A 15,735-nucleotide genomic window follows, 5' to 3' on the forward strand; every position below is an offset into this window, starting at 1 on the left:
GTGCCAACAACCCACTCCAGCAACTCGGTACCACTGGAGAAACACTACCAGCCTTCCAGGGATCTGCCTGTTACCCGGACCCTACTCCTTCCCAACTCCATTCCACCTCGCATCAACTTGTGAAGGAGACGGGAAAGATGGGGAGGGCTCTCCAAGTATCCAGCTCCTCCCAGAGTGCTCAGAGGCAAGCCTGGCCTCATTGACCTGAATTCTGTGGCCAGAGACAATAGATTGGGTACATTTATTAACCCCAAGTTCATGCCCTCCCTCTACCTGGCCATAGTGTTCTGCCCGTGCTTAAGGACCTTCCATTGATCTAGGTAGTTGGCATAGTCAAAGCCAAATCGATCTTTTTTTTTTCCTTTGTAAAAAAAAAAAAGAAAAAAAAGTTTCATTTTGTTTCCTTTTCTTTCCATCGATGTAAATTTGGTGAATGTTGTATAGGAAGGAATAACCAAGATGATTGTTAAGGATGATGTAATTCGGGACCACAGAAGACCTATGGACCAAATATAAGAACTTGTTTTCAAAACAAAACAAAACAGAACAAAACAAAACAGAACTGCAACACGAAAGCAAGAAATACAAATAAACACACCAAGACAAACAAAAAGCTCACCTGGAAATTGAAGAGTCAACAAATGTCCCCCACCCCCCTTTACCCTTCTGTTCTCACTGGTGGCTTCCCAAAGCAGGGCCAAAGCAGGCCAGATTGCTGCTAAGCAGGGGCAGGGTGGATGTCTGTCCAGCCTGGGACCTTTGGAAGGTGTAAATGTGAATTGCTGCATGAGGACTGGAGATTGTGGGCACAGGCACGAGCAACATTTACGTTTCCTCCTAGGGACCAAGTTAGACCTGATTATCACCAAAAGGACACGGGCATCAGATAGTGGTAGAAGGTGTGCTAGCAAACTCTGGCCAGAGAAAGGACATCAGAATCGGACGACTATTTTGGAGCTTTTGCCCTTGCAATCAAGAAGGGTGAGGACTGTCATGGCCCTTCCATCCTTCCGTGGGAGAGAAGTTGGCCACTGAGAGCAAAGACAGCAGAGAGAAGGAAGAGTCAAAGGTGTCTCAGAGGCTCAGTGTGCAGAATGAGGTTCTGCTGCGAGGAAAGGGCCACCTGAATGAAAATGGGGCTGCACGGTCGGATGAGTTCTGCTCTAGCACGTGCTTCTAGGGCCAGGTTGTTAGAGGAACTTCTGCTGCACCCTTTTTCTCTTACTGCTGTCGATCTTCAGTTCTTCCCTAATAACTTGACGTTGTTTTTGCAGCTGAAACAACATTTTTCCTGGGGAACTCTCCCCTGCCTTGCCCCAGCCTCATTTATCATGAACCTCCAAGCTGTTTTCTCCTGAGCCATGTGGGCAAGTACCTGTTGGGACCAAAGCCAAATTCTGCTTCTTACATTGCTCAGCGTCCTATCAGATCCACACGTGGCACTGATCATCTCTGCTGCACATGGGTGACGGAGCCTACATTCCTAGAAGTGTGTTAACACACCAGCTTGGCCATTCTGCCAGTCACACCATCCCCAGCACCACCCTGATTGTGCCAATCTGAGATCCTGGATAGCAACAAAAGATGCTGCTCTTGAGCTGATCGAAGGGAGAAGTCCCTTTTGAACTCCAGCCCTGGCTTAAACGTCATTCCCAAGCCACCTTCTGTGGCTGCCATATCAAAACAGTGGGTTCGAGGGCAAGAGAAAGGTTGTCTGTGACAGACACATAACGCCAGAAGCATCCATTTGCTAAAACAGCCTACTGTTTTCTTGCGTGCCGCAAACAGCATTTAAGAAGAGGCCAACAATCCCCGCTGCCTCACACTGAAATTTCCGACCAAATGCATTCCTCGCTGCCTGCAAAACTAGAAGGAACATTTCAGTTTGTCACGAGCAAAATCCCACCAGCTCCCTCCTCCCCACGCCCTCCTGTCTCCCAGCCGTGCGTCCCCGCGCATCAATCCAACCTCCCCACCATCCTCCAGGAGCGGTGCGCAGAACCCCACCGGTTCAAGTCTCAAAAGGAGGGGAGCACCACAGAAACCTGTTTGCCATTCACCTCCACCAGAAAGTCCGTGAGCACCCGGGCACTGCTGTAAATAGAGTTTGTAGGGGAAGACGAAACGCCCCGCGCTAGCGCCGATAGCTGTTCTCTGACCTTTCCCTCGTGGTCGCACTTTGTACATTAGTTGGAAATTTGGTCATGTGCTGTATGTTTATAGAAAGTTGACTTCTTTTTTTTTTTTTTTAATTATTATTCCTTTTTTTTTCTTCTCTCTTTTTTTTTAATACTAAAAACACAGTGAGTGCCGTGCTAGTTAAAAAATAAAAATTAAAAAAAATAATAAAATAATAAAAATAATTTTAAAAAAAGAAGCGGGGTGGGGGGGAGGGGATGGGGAGGGCGAAATGTAGGAATTCTGCCTATCGTGTGCTTTCAGAATACATTCCAGACTGTATGGGGTGGGACGGATTTGATTTGGGGGAATTCTTTTTTGTTGTTGTTGGTTTATTTCTTCGGTTTTGTTTTGGAGGTACATTCATGTATGAGAGTCCGAGTGTCTTTTTATTTTATTTTATTTTATTTTTTCACGTCTCCTTTTTGTTTTACGGGTTGCCAACCTCGGTTCTGCTGAAAAGAGACAAACTCAGGGGGTAGGGTGGGACAGAACAGAGGGAGGCAAAACAAAACCGAGCATGGAAGAGCAAGAGCCGGTGGTGGGACCTTGAGGAACACACGGACCCACAAGGGATGGAGCACACATCCACCCAATGGTGACTTTGTTGGGCACCCACGGATCCCAACCACACAAGAAGCCACCAAGTGAAGGACCGTGCTTTTGGAGCTGTTCTCTCAGGTCTACATTTCTTCCATGCCTGCAGACTGAGATCCTTGGGGGACAGCCAACCCACCAATGGGTTTTGGACCTCCCCACGCCCCTGCTTCACCTCTCAGCACCGTCCTGAGACCACAAAATGGACATTTCCTCAGTGTGTCCAACAACTCAGCAGATTGGCTCCTGTCGCTCAGAGACTTTGTGTATTTAACGCTTCTAACCTGTCGTCCCTAACACCTCCATATACCCACCTGGGGAATATCTACATAGCACTATAGGACATTCCTTATTCCTAGTAACTGCGGATATGTTGCTTCTGTGTTTGACTCATAGCCATTTTGCTCCATGTGTATGGCTGCCTGGGAGTGTGTGCGCGTGTGTGCCTGCGTGCGTGCGTGTGTATATATATAATCGCACCATAATTTATTCAGCTATATGGAGTAGTATAGTAGAAAGAGAAACTGGTATTTGCTTTAACTACCTGCTGCCTGTAGGTGTCTCTCTGTAACTCAGGCATAACTGTTATACATTAAAAAAAAAAAAAAGGAAAAAGGATTAAAGGTGTCTCTGGGTGGCTTGTTTGCTTAACATGCTCAAGGGGGAAAGGTGGTAAGCCAGCAACAGCCAAACGCAGCCCAATGGCAGATGGTTTTGCTCAAAAAAAAACAAAATTGTGCACGACATTTGTGGGATTTAGTGGGCTTGGTGGCAATGGGTCAGTGGTTGGACTGGGTGATCTTAGTGGGCTTTCCAACCTTAATGGTTCTATGGTCCTGTGGGTGGTCATAGTGGGCATGGGTTGATGGTTGGAGTTGGTGATCTCTGTGGTCTTTTCCAACTTTAATGACCCTCTGATTCTGTCTGTGAGTCAAACCAGGTTGGAAAGGACCCATAAGGATCATCGAGCCCAACTCCCTTAAGAATTGAGGCCAATTCCTTAATGAAAAGCCACGTGAGGAAACGAAACATCCAATTTCACTGTGACTTTTCACAAGGGAAGGACAATTACCTGGCCTGCTCCAAACAACCATGTCTTTATGCACCCATTTTCAGAGAGTGATGATGGGGCAGAGGAAGGCAGGATGGGACCGTGCTGCCTTTCTGACTCCACAGGCACCTGGCTCTAGTTAGAGGGCAAAGCACAGCAGCAACAAGCGGAACAATATTTTGAAACCTTGCAGAGTAAGGCATGGCTCGGGGCTTCAGCAATCGGTAATAAGGCATTTTGCCTTTAAACAAAGCACTGGATTCAAAAGCCAGTTCCATCTGAAGATGTTTTGGTTCTCCGTAAAATAAGTTGATCTCCATCCAAGCGGTGCTGGACTAATATCCGCATGCTGAAACCAGGGTAATTAGTCTCTGGTTTTTGGCATTTTTTTTTAAATATATTTTTGGTTGCCTTTCAGCAGAGGGATCATTCCATAGAGGGCAGTGGGAGGTGGGGGCTGCGGGGACTCTGCCAGCTCTGGGGGCACCCAGGCATGGGGTCTGCCCTGGGGTGCTCCCATAAGACTTCTCCCATCATTTCCTAGGAGCCGTAAAACAGGGCAGCACTATTTCTATAATCACATCCCTATTTTCCAACCCACTCTGCTGCTGGAAGATCTGTGTGCTCCCTGAAACAATCTTGCTCCAGTGCTGGCCGTATCCAGACACTGCCATTGTGTTTCAACACTGCCCTCAACTGTTCCCAGAGCTCCTCATCATCTCTTCTGGTGGCTCGAGCCTTATCTGGGCAGCACAGGACATTTCCCAGACTTCACCAGAGCCCAAATGTTGCCCTATGGATGATATCAAGGGCACGAGTGAGGCCACAAGGGAGCTGCTCTGGGCCGACACAGCTCCCACAACAAGGATCACTGCTCAGTTATGGCCCTAAGCTGTCATCAGCTTTAATCTGCTGATAAACCAGTGATAAATCAGAGTCAAGGCCATTTGACACCAGCTGCTAACTTGTGCCAATACACTACATTTGCAGACAGGGCACACTGACTGTGCTGCAAACGTAAGTTGCCCAAAGTCCCCATGTCATCTCCACAAGGATCCCCACATTGTGGCCATAAGTCCCCATGTGTCATGGTTTCATGTGTCCCAGCATCATGGTCTTATGAATCCTTGTGTCATCGCTTCTGGGTCCCCATTTCATGGCCTCATGGGTCCCTGTGTTACAGCCATGTGTCCCCATCTCACGGATATCCCCGTGTCATGGCCTCATGGGTCTCCAATGTCATGGCTTCATGGGCTCCTGTGTCATGGTCTCATGGATCCTTGTGTCAAGGCCTCTGGGTCCCCATGTTATGGCCTCATGGATCCCCCATGTCACAGCACTGAACACACACAGGCACAGGTGTACTGCCTCAGCCTCATGCCATTGCCATTCATCAATTGGGAGAAGCAGAGCGGGATGCAACCCTAACACACATGGAGGAGCATTAATTAGCACTTTTCTTTTAAATTATTGAAAAGCCAACACAAAACCGACTTGAACTTATTAACATCATCTTCTCAGACATTCTCAGATGTATTTTTCTAAGGTGAAATAGGAGGGAAGAATCAAAATCTATTATTTCCACTTTTCCATCTCGTTTTCATTTAAAAAAATATGCAAGAGAAGAGTAGAAACAAACTGAAAGGGGACCATTTTTACCTTTCTGACCTGAAATATAAAACCTGCTCTTAAGCCAAAACTAAAGAAACTTTATTCAAGACTTATTGATAAAAGATAACTTGGAAAATCAAAATGGATGAATCCAAAACACTTTGGAAAAAAAAACCACACCTGTTTTAACCAGCTCTGATCTCTCCTCCTCTCCACCATGTTACCTATCCCAGATGTAGTGTAACAGAATGGCTTCAGAGCGGTTTTAGGCACAGAGGGGTGAAGGTTAAGGGACTTACACGAGCCCACGTTGGTTGACATGTCGTATTCTGGTGTTGCAGTCGGAGAGCGGCGGTGCTGTCAGCGGCCTTCAGCCTCGCAGCATTCCAGGAGCAATTTCTTTGCAGAATAGGTGTAGAGAAGTTTATTATAATGGGCTGTGGACCTGCATAAAATCAGGGTATTCCGAGCAGGGAGAGGTGTATGAAAAGGAATTAAACGACTGAAAAAGGATTTCCTTGGGAGGCCCATTTCTTTCTTTTTGAAGGATTAATATAATTAATATCCCATCCTGGGCGGGCCACGTTCTCACCCGGCACAAACCAGACCAGAATTTTAACGGGTTTGGCTGATTTATAGTAACCCAATGGCTCATCCTGCATTCCTACAGCAAGCGGCACTCAGTCCCCTAATGCTGAGCATCAGTGGGGCTCTCGTCCCATCCTCTCCTCCCCACGCTGACTTCAGTGTGGAATTAGTGCAGAATTCCCATCCCCAGGGCAGAACGCATTGGGTTTTTCTGTCCTTTTTCCTCCACTGCCCCCCTATTCCCGACCAACACACCACCTCAAGGTGCTGCGCTCCAAAATAAATAGCGATGCGGAAATCTTTCTGCACAGAATCATCTTTTGTGTGTAGCCAGGCTAATTGTTATTAATAGTAGATATGGGGAAAAAGGAAAAGAAAAAAGAAGGAAGGGGAGGGAGGATGAGAATGGGAGGGAAAAGGGGGAAAAAAAGGAAAAAAAAAAAAAGAAAGCCAACAGAGAGAAGAAACCCACAAGAAACTGTTCGCATTTCCCGAGACGTCGACAAAGCTTTTATGAATATAACGGGATTTGTAACAAGCATTGCAGCTGCATATAAGGCATTCAGACATGGAGACAATTTTACTAGATAATAGACTATCACGCAGGATACAATTTAAATTAAAAAATGCAATTTTCACCTTGAAATGAACAAATGATTACAATTTCTATACAAATTAAGGCATTCAGGCTCTCTTTCAGTAGTGGCATCAGTCCATGAAATATGACATAATTACCATGAAATACATTTTCAAATATTTTGATTTTTGTCCGCTGCTTTTAAAAAACAGAGCCCCATCTTCTGTGTGCGTCTGTGTGTGTGCATGTGCATGGGGGGGAGAGCGGCCTCATCCCACCTTCTGGGGAAAAAAAAACACATTAAAAAGAAAAGAAAAAGTACCCAAAGATTATGCTCCCCCCCCTTCCTGCTCCCCCCTCCTCTTGACTTGCGAGATAAAATTGAAAAAAAAAATCAGACAGAAAGAAAAGGAACGCAAGCGAAAGGCTCTAAAGCCTCCAGATTTATCTAAATTACTACGCTTATCTGCAAAAATCACATCTGCTGGTTATCTACTGGCTCCGTGGATCTCCTGGCCCCCCCTCTCCTTTCTGCCTTAAAATGATGTGGTTTTTTGGTTTTTTTTTCATTCCTCTCTTCTGTTTTTTAATTATTTTTTCCATTATATTCTTTCTTCATAGCTGGAGAAGTAGGGCAATCAGCCAAAATGATGCCTCGTGCATTTGGGTGCCCAACCCAATGGGACACCAACGGGTGGGGCTTCTTGGGGTCCATCATGCCCAGACCAGAGGGATGTGGGATGGGGTTAGGGCTAACATACACACTCATGAATGGGAAACAGGAAGAGTGAGGAAGTTTGTAGGGGCAAGCAGAGGAGATGGTCCTGGTTGGCAGTTTTGGCAAAGTGTTAAGTATTTGGGGTAGAATTTCCCATTTGAGTGTCTTGAGAGAGGTGGAGATTTGGGCACCCAACCCAATGGGACATCAACTGTTGGGACATTTTGGAGTCCACCACGCCTGAACCAGGGGGTTGTGAGATAGGGGTAGGATTAGGATGAGGCTTTGGAGATGCTCCGTCCTATTTAGTGCCTGACTTGTAGTCTTAATTAGCATATTTTTAAACTAATGACCATTAGTGGATTTATGGGGAGTTGGTGGAGTCACTCGTCCTGAAGATGCTAAGGAACTATGGAGATGTGGCACTGAGGGACGTGGTTAGTGGGCATGGTGGCAATGGATTGGGGTGATCATAGAGGTCTTTTCCAGATTTAATGGTTCTATGATCCTATGATAGGAGAATGAAGCACGCCTCTTCTTGCACTGAAAATCAGTGATACGTTGGTACTTCGGTACTCTCTCCAAAACTGTTCCCTGCCTGCACCCCCACACAGGCAATGGGGCACTGCACACTTTCAGTCTCATGGCTTTGAGGTGTGTTGACCTCGTTTCCAAGATTTTACTTCAAAAACCACAAGAGCTAGAGGTTTCTTACTAAAAATTTGCATTCAGTGGTCTGTATTCAGCACAACTGCAGGTCAGCAAGGGAGAAATATGCCATGTCCATTGTAAATTCAGTTACGCCGATGACAAAAAACTGTTGGAAAACTGCAGAGGAGTTTATTGCAAAGTCTCCAAGTGCAGTTACCTGCAGCTGCCTGGCAGAGTGGACAGGGATAGGGCAGTAAATGATTTCTTAACCCATTACCAAATATTTTACAGTTTTGTTAACCTGTTCTTGGAAATCTTCCCCTCTTCACCTAGAAAACCTAACACTGCTCTGTTGGGGATTAGGGGTTGCTTCAGCTGTTGTCCACCACCATTGCCCTAAGGCTGCCTTCACACAGCTCAGAACATACCCAACCTTCCTCTCAACCCAACACCTCTGCGAGGCTCAGATTTCAATTTGAAACCTTCCCCAAATGCTTCAGACATCAGCACTGGGGATGACATCACTCGTGGAATGTCATTCACCAACCCAAAGATGCACCATAGGACTGCCTCAGCCCCCACTACGCCTCTTCTCCACACTTCAGGTACCTATGCCTTGAGTTCACCCTCATTCTGCAAAGCCTATAAGCTATTCTAAACCCAGGATGTTATGGGTTTTGTCTTATTATTTGGGTGAAACCCCCATTGCAAGGAACTTGTTCTTATGGGATCGTGGGGACAATCTAATGTTGCCTACTACTGGACCATGCCTGGCTTAGAGACATAAGTTCATAAGTTCATAAGTTCATAAGGTTGGAAAGGACCTATAAGATCATCTAGTCCAACCATCCTCTTATCACTATCTCTACCCAACTACTAAATTAGACCATCTAACACTGCCTACGAAGGTGTTCTCCCCAAACCTTCAGCTGAAATGTGTGAACTTCAGCTCCCTTCCCATCATAGGTCCACATCTGAGAGCCTAACAACTTCCCAGCATCTCATCTCTCAGAGCCACTGCAATGTGCAGGTTGGGTCTTGTTGGAGAAGCAGCCCTGCTCTTGAGTTCCAGTTTGCAGGTAGAAGCTCAGGAAGGGAAATGTCAAGCAGGTCTGGCTTTAGGTGGTGCTGAGTGAAGTTTGGGCTTAATTAGTTCTCCAGTTATGTCCACTTTATTATTATTATTACAAAGCAATTACAACTAAGAAGGACATAACTTCAGAAGAGGAAAGTACAGCAGCCTCACTGACACTGTGTTGGCAGCAGTCTCATGCCTGCTTTATGAGATTGTTAACAAAGTCCTGAGTCCTGGCAGTGACTGTTTGGCCTCAGCAAAGCCCCAGTAGCCCCAACCCTCACCCATCAGCTCCATGCTCTCAGAGCAGAGCTTGCAGGAAGGAACAGATCTTTGTTCTCTGTTCACAGACTTGCTGCTCCTTGTCTTTGGGGAGGTGACATGAATTAAATGAATCCCAAGAGAGGATTTTGTTCACCAGAAGCATGAGGAACACCAGACTGGTCTAAGCCATTGCATGTTCCCAAAAGGTCAACCCAACTTTGTCTCAGCCAAACCCATCCTAACTCCACATTGCCATGGCCTAACCCAGCCCAGCCCCACAATGCCATGGCTGAATCCCACCCAATTCAAAGACATCAAGGCCGAACTCAAACTTGCCATGCCCAAACCTAACCCTACCCAATCCTACGTTGATACAACTGAACCCAACCCAACCCCAGATTAACACAGCTTATCTCAGCCCAACTCAACATTGCCACAGTTGAGCCAAACCCAATCTAACATTGACAAGGTCAAACCCTACCCAGCCCAGTGTTGCCATGGCCAAACTCAACCCAACCCAACCTCATGTTGCCATGTTAAACCTCAACCCAACCCCGGGTTGCCATGTAAGAACCTGACCCAGCCCAGCCCCACGTTGCCATGGCAGAACCCAACCAACCCCAACACTGCCAGGGCTAAACCCTACCCAAGCCAACCTTGCTATGGCCAAACCCAACCCAATGTTGCCACATCCAAACCCACCTCATCCCCATGTTGCCATGGAGGAACTCGACCCATTGTTGCCATGGCCCAACTGAATCCACCTCTCCGTTCAAAAAAGGATGACCAACTCCAAGAGGACAGCTCAGGGCCATCTCCAAGAAGACTCTCACCTCTAAGCCCAGGTTGTGCTCAGGTTTTGAGAACCTCCTGTGCCTTTAAGGCTGGCCCCAGCTGCGCTTGCCACCGTACAGAAGAGGATGCGAAATTAAGTTATGTGAGGCTCCTGCAGCTGAACCAGATGCGACTAAAACCAGCCTCTTTATGTATTCATGAGCTGTGTGGAAGAGAAATAAAAGGATTCATTACCACGCAAACTGTTACTAATGACATGTACCTGGTGCCGAGCACCTCTGGAAATCTAATGCGACACACTGGAGGAGAAAATGTATTCGCTTTTCAGAGGCCAATGCTGAATGGAAAATTTCCCCTCCTTGGCCCTTCCTCATTCTGCATTCACTAAAAGCAACATTTACAATTCTTCTGCCATTATGTCCTACCAGGGCCTCTGCGCTTTCTGTCACGACCTTGATATTAGCTGAAAATTGGAAATTCGCTGGCATAGCGGAGGTGGGGAGGGCTGCAAAGCAACTTGCTCTGCCGCCTAGTTTGCTCTGAAGAAAGAAAAAGAAGAAAAAGAATTAAAAAGGCAACACTTAACTCCCTGTGAGTCACCAGAAGGAAAATGCAGAGGATGCACAAGCAAGGAGGGATGGGAGGAGGAGGTGGGAGAGCTCCACAGCGCTCCATGGCCCTTGGTGGCATGAAGGCTCTGATGCCAGACAAGGTGTTAGGGAGAAAAGGGCTTTATCTGATCCCAAATCCCTTCCTCCGTCACCAGGAAGAGTCAGCAGCTCCTTACTACACCCATTTTGTTTCCTTTTTGCCTCTTTTGAGCAGGGACAAATCTCTCAGCATTATTCCATATGTATGAAAGTGCTGATAAATGCTCCCTAGATAGGAGGAGATGATACTCTGGGATCTGTTCTAGCCTCCTTTTAACCTCAAGGGCTCTCTCTGTGTTTGTGGCCTCACTTTCCTCCTTCCTAAGTCATCTCTTCTCATGCTGCTCCCTCCCTACCATTCCCACTCCCTTGTTTACCGAGGGCCATCTCTATTAGTTGGCAAGCTTTCTAATTTAATCAAGGCTGGTCCCTCTCACTGATTAATTCACAGGATGTCAGCTGAGCTGTTCTGCTTTGTCACATCCCCAGCACTTCGTGTGCGTGGCGACAGGAAAGCACCTGGATGTGGTGCACAAGAGCAGGGCAGTGGGAGCCTTCCCAAAGTAAAAAATAGAGACATGGCACCTTGAAGTCTCGTGGTTAGGAGCCACTAGCCCCAAGTTCATGCCATCTCCATGGGAGATGAACCCTTTCTTCTCTATCAGGGAGCTCAATCCAAAATGGGCAACCAGATGTTAGATACGAACAGCACTGTGCTATTCCACCCCCAGTTTCCCTTTTCTTGGCCAGGTATGGGTGGAGATGGAAAGGGGAGAGAACTGGGGGCATAGGGAAGAATTTAAAAAATAAATTTTTGGGAGGGTGTATGGGGAAGCTGGTAAGAACCTCACAAGGCTGATCCCTGCTAAAAACTGCCATCTTGCATCCCTGTTGCCAGTGCTATGGGTGAGGTAGGAGGAGGTCTCCAGCCCATCTTGTGGTTTGGAAGCCCTGTATTCCCGCCTTTGGAAGAAAGGAACCAGATCTCCCCTTCCCCAACCCAGTCTCACAACCTGTTTGATTGCCCCAAGGAGGACACAGCACAGACACTAGCATCTGTGAGCCTGCTTTTGACCAAATGTCAAGAGATTTTGGTTTGAGTGATGGTTGACCAACAGGGATGGAGGCCAGCATCATGATCTCTGAGCTCGGGCTTCGTCGTGAAGGTTGGATTTCCTGCTCTGGAAATCTTCCTGACCGTTTCTGTCCCCACCACCAAATTTATTGATCACATTGGGTCTTAGCACTGCGATAACAGCTCTCAGCTGTGCCTGAACCTGAATCCAAAATCCAACTGCATACGGTTGTCAATCCAATCCCAAGCAAAAGCCATAGGACTGAAGCTGCACATCTGTGCATCTTTTCCAGCGCTGAAACCCGATGAGGTTGGGGGGATTGGAACAAATCTTTGATCCACTTCGTGTTGGGGCGCACATCCAAAGCTTTGCTGGAGACCCAGTGGGTCCCATCCTTCCCACCAGCCCTGTCCTCCTGCAGAAGTCGTGTACTAATAGTAATGCTTGTTCTTAATGTCATTCTACTACTGAAATCATCGTCGGAGGGGTTCTGATTGGTAGAACAGGGATGTGCCCCGGGGGGGCTGAGGGTCCATCTCCAGCGATACGCTGTCCACGCTCTGTGGTGCTGAGATGCTGTGAAATCTCTTTACACCTTGTTGTAAAGGTACACCATGAGTGCGCATCTAAAACAAGGGATAAATGGCAATTTCAACTGCTATGGCTTAGTTTACCGGGAGAACTCACAAGAAATAGATGCGGGTTCTTTGACTGTGGGCTGTGACCCAGAGGGTAACTGTCCTGCCTCTTTATCCTGTAGGTATGGTCTCAGTGACATGGAAAAAAGAGTGGTATTTTAAGGAAAATGTTGGAATAGCTGGATATGTAACCTCAAAAAAAAAAAAAAAAAGATGGCATGGTGAAGGAATGGGTTATTATTTATGGGGGATGGACGTAGTGTTGAGAGCCCTTGTAGGGTGCTGGATGGGTGGCCCAATACAGACCTGGAGAGGGAGGAAGAACGCTAAATGCCAAAGCCAGGGCTGTGTAGGCTGCATAGGGTAGGGAAATGCAAGGGGAAGGGAGGGGGCAGTAGGAACGGCGGCCACTCGGATTTCAGGGCTCTCAAGGAAAAGTCGAGCCCTGAGCTATTTTCCCAGGCTGTGAAGAGGCATCGCAGCTGGCTTCCACCCGCCTGGGACAGGGGAAGGGTCTGAAGCGGTGCCAGAGCCTTAGTGGGGAGGTTACGGCTGGGTCCCCCAGGGCTGGAGGAGAAAGATGAGAGCTGCCCCATGCACAGCTGCCGGCCCCAATGCCCAGAGCGGGGGGAAATGGCCATCAGGAGCCAGAGACGAGTTATCGGCTGCTGTTAAAAGGAGCTGACAAGTGGGAGAGGCAGAAAATGCAGGTGTTGGCAGGGAACCACCACCTTCCCCACCGTCTGAGCTGCAGCAAATCAGTGTCGCAAAGATATCACATGGGGAGGGGGAATGTTGGAGGATGGGAGTGCTCAGGGATGGGGATGCCTGGGGATGCAGATCCTCAGAGGTGGGGATGCTTGGGGAACCAAGAGCAGTTCCCTGCACCGCTGACATACATCGTGTCTTAATGAGGATCAAGGGCTCAGTGGGCACCTGTGTCCTCTGGGGGGGGGGTCTCAGTTCATCCAGGTGGGATGAGGCTGCCACAAAGGGCTGTGCAGTTCCCAATCCAGTAGCTGAAGCAGGAGAAAAGGCAATGACTCACCTCCTCCTTCTTTCTTTCCTCCTCCCATATTCTGTCCCTAACAGGGAACATGAAATCCAGCACATACGTCCCCGTTTCCCCCCCTCTCAGGCAGCCCTTCAGAAGGAGCACTGTGCCAAGCAGACCACATAGCTGCCTGCTGATGTCAGAGCTCCGTGCGGTGCAGCTGTCCGCAAGCATCCCCTGGATTAGAGAACTGTGCTGGGATGGGGTGGGAGGGGGTACATTCCTGGGGGGCAGCGTCACTCCGGTGGCTGGAGCCAAAGGCTGAGACCCCTGTGTTCTGCTGATGTCTGCAATGGGGCAGCAGTGGGGGTTTGGGGCAGCTATTCCCATTGCTGTGCCTCAACATTTCCATCTGAGAAACGGGCACCGCACCCAAACATCGAGAAGGGGTTCCCTGGCATTGGCACATAGCTGCAAATACAGACAGTGCCATAAATGCAGTATGGGGGTGCAGCTTACCACCAGGACCCATATTGGACCCACTCCCAGCAGTGTCTGAAGCTGCACATCTGTGCATCTTCATCCCATCATCCCACCCAAGGACCACCGATGGAGATGTTTGGAGCTGGGAGTCCAAAGCCCAGCTCACCCCAATGTCTACAGCCCCCCCCCCCTCCCCCCAAGGACCCCATAGTACATTTTTGTATGGCCACAGCCATCCATCCACCCAAGCACCTCACCTTGCTCCTCTCTTCCTCCACATTTAGGGCCCCACTTGAGGTTGTTGCGCATTTTCACAGGGTGGGGAGAAAACAAAATAATAATAAAAATAATAATAATTAAAAAGCGATGATAATAATGAAGAAGAGCTGCCCGAAGGGCTGTTCTCACACCGATTAAACGTTGTGGATGGCACTGGTGGACTATGTGGGGAGAATCGATTGTCGTCGCCCACTTTTGCCCACTTTGGCATCGAAATGTCACGTTTGTGATCTCTGGGATGCAAGGGGAGGGGGATGACAAAAAAAGAAAAGCTTAAATGAAAATAGAGCCTGAGCGGGTTTGCTGCTGTGATAATGTTAATAATTGGTGCGAGGAGGGGGAGGAAGTGGTGTTTGTTGGTGATTTTCTGGGTGCTGTGTACACGCCGATGTCTTATCGCTGAAGGATGGAAAACAGCGGCGGTGATGGCACTGCTGATACATTTTAAACACCCAAAGGATGCGATGCTGCACGTGATGCCAATCCCTGGGGCGCAGGGGGGGGACGGGTGGGATTGGAGTCCCTGAAATCCAGAGCATCCCATGGCATAGGTGGGAGCGGGCTGGTCCGCAGCTCCCTGTGCCCCTTTATTTGCTTTTTGGGATTTTCTTCTGGTCCCAAGGGGTCACACCGTGCAGTTCCAGCCCCGAGGATGGAAGCCAGGCTTTATTTACTCTAGCTGGAGGCTGACATCCTGCTGTATTCTCATGACTCCAGGACCTGGGGCTTTAGCACAAAAATGCCAAATATTAGCGAGCTCTCCATGGCCCCGCAGCATTTTGGAGGGGCTGCTCCCTCGGAACACGACGTTTATTTGTTGAATGGGGCTGACATTCATGCCCCATCCCCTTCTTGCTGCTTGGAGTTTTCCATCTGCACTGTGGGAAAGTCCCACTATGGGGCTGGATGTGTGCTCTCTGCATCTCTCTGATAATTTTTTTCTCCTCTGCCGCCTCTTATTTTTTCCAGAGGTAGAAGAGCTGTTCCCTTCTCCCCATCGCTCTCCTCAAAGGCAATTCCTTTCCCCATCCCCGCAGGCACAGGAGCACCCAAGGAAGCTTGTGATCCCTCCCCCCCCCCCCTCCCGGTGCACTCCCGACTTCAAAAAGCCAACTACTTCAATAGCATTAGGGGGCTGATTTGAAGCCACAAAAGCCATGAAATTCGGAGTTAAGGCTCAAAAATCCACTTGACACCCTGCCCTTAAGTCCTAAAAGGCGTTGAGCTTTAGGCAACAGCTCACTGCTCCCCAAACTGCTGGCTCCCCCCAGAACAGGGCACCAAGGCTGTTCGCTACCTTCCCCTAAGTTCAGCACCCAAAGCTATTTCATCTCCCAAAGGCTGCAAGTAAGAGGAGTTTCCCATGAAAGATTATTTATTATTATCATTTATTATCATTATCTATGACTATTATTGCTATTATTATTCTCACTCGTCACTCCCATCCTTTGTCTTAGCTCATTCCTTGGCAAAGACAGGAAGAAATAACTCATTAAAACAGCACAAAAAG

The 15,735-nt window shown here is 48.1% G+C and overlaps 1 long non-coding RNA gene across 2 annotated transcripts; it reads right to left on the minus strand.

Moving 5' to 3' along the window:
- Positions 1-27: 27 nt before the first annotated feature.
- Positions 28-2,232, minus strand: LOC136049675 (uncharacterized). Of its 2 annotated transcripts, none has more exons than XR_010622324.1 (3): positions 2,061-2,232; positions 677-1,567; positions 28-499 (listed from the first exon to the last, which is right to left on the minus strand). It is a non-coding gene; the product is annotated as an uncharacterized LOC136049675 (long non-coding RNA). The 2 variants fall into 2 exon arrangements; XR_010622323.1 differs by having other exon boundaries at positions 160-499; positions 677-837; positions 1,376-2,225.
- Positions 2,233-15,735: the final 13,503 nt, after the last annotated feature.

Source organism: Cyrtonyx montezumae, unplaced genomic scaffold (assembly GCF_038088225.1).
Source record: "Cyrtonyx montezumae isolate F1298 unplaced genomic scaffold, pur_monq_1.0 scaffold_21, whole genome shotgun sequence".
NCBI lineage: Eukaryota > Metazoa > Chordata > Aves > Galliformes > Odontophoridae > Cyrtonyx > Cyrtonyx montezumae.